At 32.3% G+C, this 7,500-nt stretch overlaps 1 long non-coding RNA gene across 1 annotated transcript in view; it reads left to right on the top strand.

Moving 5' to 3' along the window:
- Positions 1-7,500, top strand: part of LOC128250446 (uncharacterized) — a 562,297-nt gene that overhangs the window by 189,272 nt on the left and 365,525 nt on the right. The window contains exon 4 of the long non-coding RNA XR_016237754.1: positions 2,654-2,946. This is a non-coding gene — a long non-coding RNA (uncharacterized LOC128250446). The remainder of the gene's footprint in view (positions 1-2,653; positions 2,947-7,500) is intronic.

Below are 7,500 nucleotides of genomic sequence, written 5' to 3'. Positions count from 1 at the left end.
CACATAGAATTGCTAATCCCTGTATATTTATGATGATAAATAGTTTTACCGATAAAGGTTTTTTTCATACTGAACTACTTGGCAAAATTGTTAATTATTAATTCTATTATTAATTGACGATTCCCTGCCCTTATTCTTGTATATATATATATATATATATATATATATATATATATATTCGTAAACAAACCTGAAAGGTTTCTCGAAATTTGTTGGGAGGGGCCAGTCGATTAGATCGACCCTAATACGTAATTGGTACATAATTTGTCGACCTCGGCAGGATTTGAACTCAGAACCTAAAGGCAGACGGAATACTGCTCAGCACTTCGCCCGGCGTCCTAACGTTTCTGCCGCTCACCTCATTTTTACAAGTATTATATGTAGTATTACGCAGTTAAAGTATATATTCATAGAATTTGGCTCAAATTAATGGATGAGCGGTTGGCACAATAGGAAAACGAATGCGTGGAGCCATGTAAGCGTTAACATGTGGGTTCGCTTCTGGTTAGGGTTAGCACATCATTTTTCAGTCAATTATTTTTATAACATATCGCTTTAAATCCGAAAATATATACTATCATTATGATATATTATTTTATCGTTATGTATGTATATATATGTATATATATATATATACTCAGGCACACACATGAATTCACATACTTACTTACATATATATCTATTAGAAACAGGAACGTCCTCTATTGACAAATCTAGAAATAAAACTGTATAATGACATACATACATATCACTTATCCCTTTGCTTCTGATGTAAATGAGTATGGCGTGATAGCATGAAAGGAATATTTTATCAAATTTTCAGGAAAATCCCATTCATGTTTCGATCTTCTGTGGAATCGTATGCTAAATATGCTGTTGTCACCTCTTTGATCACAAATATTACAGAATATCTTTGACGTATCTAGCGTAGTGAAACTGTTTCAAGACTTTTCTCTCTATCTAGTTGACTTGTTTCATTCAACAATATACCATTCTCTCATTAATGTATCAGCCATTGTTTTAATGGTCAGACGATCTTTTATTTCCTGCAGTGTTAATCGGAATGCCCGATTTATTGAAAACCGTGCTGATAGCCTTTATATAACAACTTTCGTTCGCCCAGTTTCATGGAATCCCCATTTCAGCTTGTTTCCCATCCCAAGTATATATGCATATATAATTGATTTTATATATGATTGTGGGTAATGGGATATAATATATATATGCGTGGGTGTCTGTGTCTCTATGTATACCCTTATCACAATTCTCAAAGAAATTTAGAGTCATACAGAATGTGACATGACTTGTCTTCGAAATACAGGTATGACAATTGTGTATGCGTATTGCTGGTACATGTGTATGCATATTTTTGATTCTTCTTGCCCGTGGTCTTATTTCCGGAAAGAGTCATTTTAAGTCGCTTATTACGAACAAAATTCTACCATGTCGAATTTGCATTTCATCCTTTCAGGTTCGATAAAATACGTACCAGTTACGCACTGAGGTCGATGTAATCAATAATCCATTTGTCTGTCCTTGTTTTGTCTCCTCTATGTTTAACCCCCAGTGGACAATAAAGAAATAAATATATATTGTACATTTATTTCTAATACTTGCTTTAAATTATATCACAAGATTCCGCACTCTATTGGTACTTCTGTTCTGAACCCCAAATAATGAATGGTAATGATGACTAAGGTGATATTTTAATTGAGAATGTAAAGAGCCTGGATAAATTATTATGTCTGAGTCTGTAACACTTGTATCAGCTTGCCACCAGATCTATCCTTGATAATGCAGTATATTATGAAGATAAAATATATAACTCCTAGCTCGTGAATACTGGTTGTCATTCAACCTGTTCCCCATTAGCTATTGACAATTCATGAAATGGCAAAGTTTTAGAAACTCTAGTTCATTTCATTTTGCGTGCCTGCATTTCTCCTGCTTTGTCTCTCACTTTTTTCTTCCTTTCAAATTTGAGTTTCAGCTTAATGAAGAATACTCTGAGGCAGCGAGCTGGCAGAATTTTTAGTATGCCGGGCAAAAGAGCTTGCAGCGCTTCTTCCGGTTTTATGATCTTAGTTCATAAACATTTCATCCATGCGGAGTCGACAAAATAAGCACCAGTTGAGGAATGGGTTCATGGCATTGACTTCCACTTCCACTAGAATTGTTGCTCATGTGTCGAAATTTGAAGCCAATATAAAAAGAAATACTTTTCATTTATTTTTTTTCTTAATTCGAATTCTGGATAAATTGATTTCTTGCTTGAATTGTTGAGATGTATTTCAAAGATTCAAGCCACAAAACAATTCTTTTATTTGTTTTACCTACAACATAATTCCAAGACACCTTGGTATACGAAAAGGTGTTCTATATTGTGTTAGAAAATGTCTTATAATACAATTATTTGTTGCAACTTTCTGTCTGATACAAACATCATGAAATGTCATAGCCTTAACGCTGTTATCTACAAGTAAGAATGAATTTTTATTTTCAAAATACAGTATCGCCATGTTGGATTGAATTCCGTAATGGAATTTGGTACTCTGTGTTGAAACATGTCACCTAATATGTTATTGCCTGCTTTAAAAACATAATTAAATAATAAAAAAAAATAACTGATTCTAATATTCGTTTCAAATTTTAGCACAAGTAAATCCGGGAGTTGGGATAAGTCACTTAAATTGACCGCAGTGCTCAAACAGTGCTTAATCTATCGACCTCTGCCACACCACGTCGACCTCCGTGGAATTTGGATTCAGAAGCTAAAGAAGCACAAATACTGCTAAACATCGTATTCAGCGTGCTAACGATCCTGATTTCTCTAATGAGGCACAAGGCCTCATTAGAGAATGGGCAAAACAAAAACAGAGAAAACAATACATTTGGGTGCATAGAAAAACATATCGAATGAAATGGCTTTCCTACCCACCAATGCAGGTAATTCAATTTTACTGTTTACGTATCACATATTAACATTACAGTTCGTTATTCTTATTTTGCATGGTTTTTTGGTTTTAGAAGTCATTATTTTGAAATTTTGAATATTTCACTTATATTTCATAGTAAATATTGTATATCTTCAAATGCCACCGATGGTGGCATCTCGTAGTATCAAACCTGTAACGGTGATATTTCATTTTTTTTCCCCAAATAATTCCTTTAACCTTTCACATTTGTCTCTCTCGAGCAAGACCGCCCTGTCGTCCTCGGTACACTCCCTCCCTGATAACTTGGTTTAATTACATTTTTCATTTTTGCAATCCTTCTCTCGAAAGACTCTTTTTATAGGTTATCATCCTTCGGATGTGTCTTCCTTTTGGTACCAACTCCCGTTTTCCGTCGTTATTCTCTCCTCATGTTCCTGGTATTGGTGTCTCATCCTTCTCTCTATCTCTCTTACACTTTCTTTGTGACTATCTCTATTCTCTCTTCCTTTCCTCTCTGTGCACTTCTTTCCTTCTCCGTAATTTTCTTTTCTTGTATCTCTGATCATTCGCGTTGATTCTGCTATATATTTTCTTTTATCTTTCTGTTGACTTTTGAGTGGTGAATTAATGTTTTCTTTTCATTTCTTGTCTTTTTCCAACTCTATACTTTTCTCCTACATTTTCTATCTTTTCGCTTACTTGCATTTGTACCCCCGCTCTTTGTTCATCTACCTTTTCCTGCTTCTCTTGTTCTATTTCCTTTTCTTGTTGCTGGGGACACCTTGATTTCATGTGTCCCCTTATTCCGCAAAGAAAACATAACGGCGGTCTTCCTTCCACCACTGTCCTCAACCTTGCTTCGTTCGGCACTATCAGTTCCTCCGCAATCTTGTGGAGGTCTGGCAAGCTTATATGGACCAACACCTCCAGTGCTTACCGCCCTCACTTCAGCTCCGTTGTTCTTGATGAAAGGCGATATCGACTTCAGTGGAATTTGAGCACAGACGGATGAAATGATGCTTAACATTTTGTCAGGCGTGCTAACGATTGTCCCAGATCGCTGCCTTTAGTTACTTTTAATATTACAAAAATAAATAAATAAAATAATAATAAATAATAATAAAAAATAATTCTTTCCTGAAGCACACGTACCATTTTTTCTAAATGTTCCATTACATGTTCGTTTTACTCAATGATTATAACAATTTTTTACTATAAAAATACAAAGCAATTTTAATACAAAATAGCATACAATTCACGCTGACTCTATAGGCACACTAATACATAGTTATCCATAGTGCAGAGATCATCTTGGTGTAAGTGCACATGTGCTACATAGAAAAAAAACAATAATGAATTTAAAAGTAAACTGGAATGACGGTGCTTCTCGGAAACTGCCAAACGGAATATTTTAATGTCAGATCTCTTGTAATGTGTTACAAATGTTCCAACCTTATGAAAAACATGAAGATGCAGATTTGAGTTTAGTGCTGTGCGTATATCGGATCTAGGAAAAGCTTTGAAAATGCTCTAAAATTATGCAAATACTATTCTCTTTACATCGCAACACATTTTGGAATGGAACAGTTAGGGCAAATAATAAAATAACCAATGCAAGTACGTTTGCCAACGACATTAATATTGACGATGTGGAATAGGAAAACTGGTAATACTTATATGAGAATCTCAGAAAAATTCAACCTCAATTACTATCCGGGATGAAATTAACAATAAATAAGTAATCCTGTCAGATAGACTACCTGTAATTCCAAATGCAAATGTACACCTGTAAAATTACATTTCAGATGAATGCTAACGAGCATTCCAAGTGCATTACGGGAAGCACAGTATAACGTGTATAAGTAAAATGCAGAAGCATTACTGGAACTAGGAGTGGGGGTATAGTTGGCAGTAGGAGTTCTAATTTAGTAAATATTGGAATACAAAACAGGAAACACATAAGTTTATTGTACTTGAATGTATTAAACAAGTGGTTATCAAGCAGGGTCCATACGGTCCCTTAGGGTATAAATAAGCTGTTTGGCTATCGATACAACAAAATAGTAAATTGGGGAACCACAATTGTATTTTAAGGGTCCCTGAAAAATTATGTTTTACATGTATGTATTGGTATGCATTGCAAGAGACGACTAGGTTTCTTTCTCTAACATTTTACATAGTTCAACCTATACAAGTCGATGTGTAAAAATGAAAATAGGGAATTTTGAAAGAAGTTTCTATAAAAGTAGTTTTTAGACATCGAATAGCTACGGGAGCGTCCACCAGAACAAAATGGTAATCGAAAGGGCCCATACAAAAAAAAGAAAAAGAAAAGAACGGTTTGAGACAAACTTATTACACCATAAAAAGAGGCAATGTGAGTATCGTATTATAAATCACTTCCTGAATCGAAACTAATCGTTTTGCATACGAAATTACAAATTCGATCTAAACTTCAGCATGTATTGCCTAAGTACTGAAGAAGTGTGGTTATATCCACGATAAATACACTTTCTGCAGACAGACAGACATAAATGCGTGTGTGCGTGTGTTTGTGTGTATTTCTATTAGTATCACTATCGTGAATGCGTATTTGTGTATTAGTTTTACAATATATTTGTTTTACCCGAATGGGTAAATACAAAGCGTGTATTTACGTATATATATATATATATTGAAGGTTACACTTTTAATATCAAAGATCCCTATGGATCACACAGGTAATCCTTTGAAACATATGTAGGAATAAAGTATGCAATTATAACATGCGTTTTCTCCAATCCTTAAATTCTTAAATATACTCAAATACCCAAGATTTCAAGGAGTTCCTGCCTTAAAAACAGGAGCTAACCACAGTTATTTTGTGTTCTTTGCTACATTGGTTTCTATTAACCCATTTATTCTATCAGAAGAATTTTTAGTCATTAAGATAGAAATACACAATTATATATATATATATATATATATATATATATATATATATATATATATATATATATATATATACATATATATATATATATATTAGTAAAATTTTATTGTAATTACTTCAAACATTCTTCAGATACTGCTTAAATTGCTTAAATACGTAGTGAAAGATATGTATATATATATCTACGTACACATACACACACGTACATACATACATACATACGTACATATTTACATGTAGGATATGTATATATACACGTATACATGAATATATATATATATATAGGGCTTTTCAGAACTGAAACGAGGTGCCTTTAAAAACCTATTCATAATATTTCTTTGTTTTTGTTTTCTTGTCGGAGTTGGCAATATGAGTTTGCTCAAATATTAGTTTTTTTCATTCTTTTATTTAATATCGGTTTTAAGTAGTTAATGTTCAGTTATTTCTGCATGTTGATTTCAATACATGAAACTGTTCGAAATTAAATTTTCCAGTTATGCGCATTTTGGATATAAATTAGCTTCACCCTTTAGAATCATATGAAAACAATAGAAATCTTTGACGCTATATCTTTCTTTTGTCTGCTTCGGCGTGTATACCCGTTGGCATGTCTGTGATATTGTGCATGAAATAAATGACCGGCATATGTGTTGCTTCGAAGTGATTCCCTATTTGGAAGTGTATTTGAGAGTCTTTGGCATGCCTGCAAATGTGTGTATGTGTATGCGCGTGAGTGTGTTTGAGTGTGTGTGTGTGTGTGTGTTTTGATATTTATATAAGTATTTGTGTATGCTTGTGTATTTGGATGTTTTTACAAGCGTAGTAAATTTTAAATTTTATGTCAAAATCAGGTGGAAGGGGAACATGCATTGGGGAACTCATGTGCAATATTGTTGTGGCCCTTTGAAAATATTGAAAGCTATAATATAATACAAATAAGAGTAACAAGTATCAAAACTAATAGTAATCTAAGGATTAAGGTGAAAATGAATCTCATCATGAGGAACAGTAAGAAGAGAGAAATTGGAGATGGAATAAATGGAGGAAAAATCAGAATATGTTCTTTCTTAAGTGCTATAAGAATCTTTCCATTTTAACGTTTTCTGGCCTAAATACCATCTACTTACTATAGTATTACAGGGGAAAAAGAAAAGAATACGTGTACAAACGTATTGCAAAACATAGATAACAGCAAAACATTACACTATCAGTCAAAGTAGGTATCAGCAGACGGTAAACGATATATTAAAACAACACGTTATCCGTTGACTTGTTGGGAATGTAACGTACATAAATAATTACATATATATTATATATATATATATATATATATATATATATATATATATATATATGTGTATATATGTATATATATATGTATATATGTATATATATATATATATATATATATATATGTATATATATATATATATATGTATATATAGATATATATATGTATATATATATATATATATATAGATATATATATGTATATATATATATATATATATATATATATATATATATATATATATATATGTATATATATATATGTATATATATATATATATATATATATATGTATATATATATATGTATATATATATATGTATATATATATATGGTAATATA

The sequence above is a fragment of the Octopus bimaculoides genome, chromosome 21 (genome assembly GCF_046866305.1).
Source record: "Octopus bimaculoides isolate indiv1 chromosome 21, ASM4686630v1, whole genome shotgun sequence".
In the NCBI taxonomy this organism is placed as follows: domain Eukaryota; kingdom Metazoa; phylum Mollusca; class Cephalopoda; order Octopoda; family Octopodidae; genus Octopus; species Octopus bimaculoides.
This window is presented reverse-complemented; position numbering and strand designations above follow the sequence as displayed.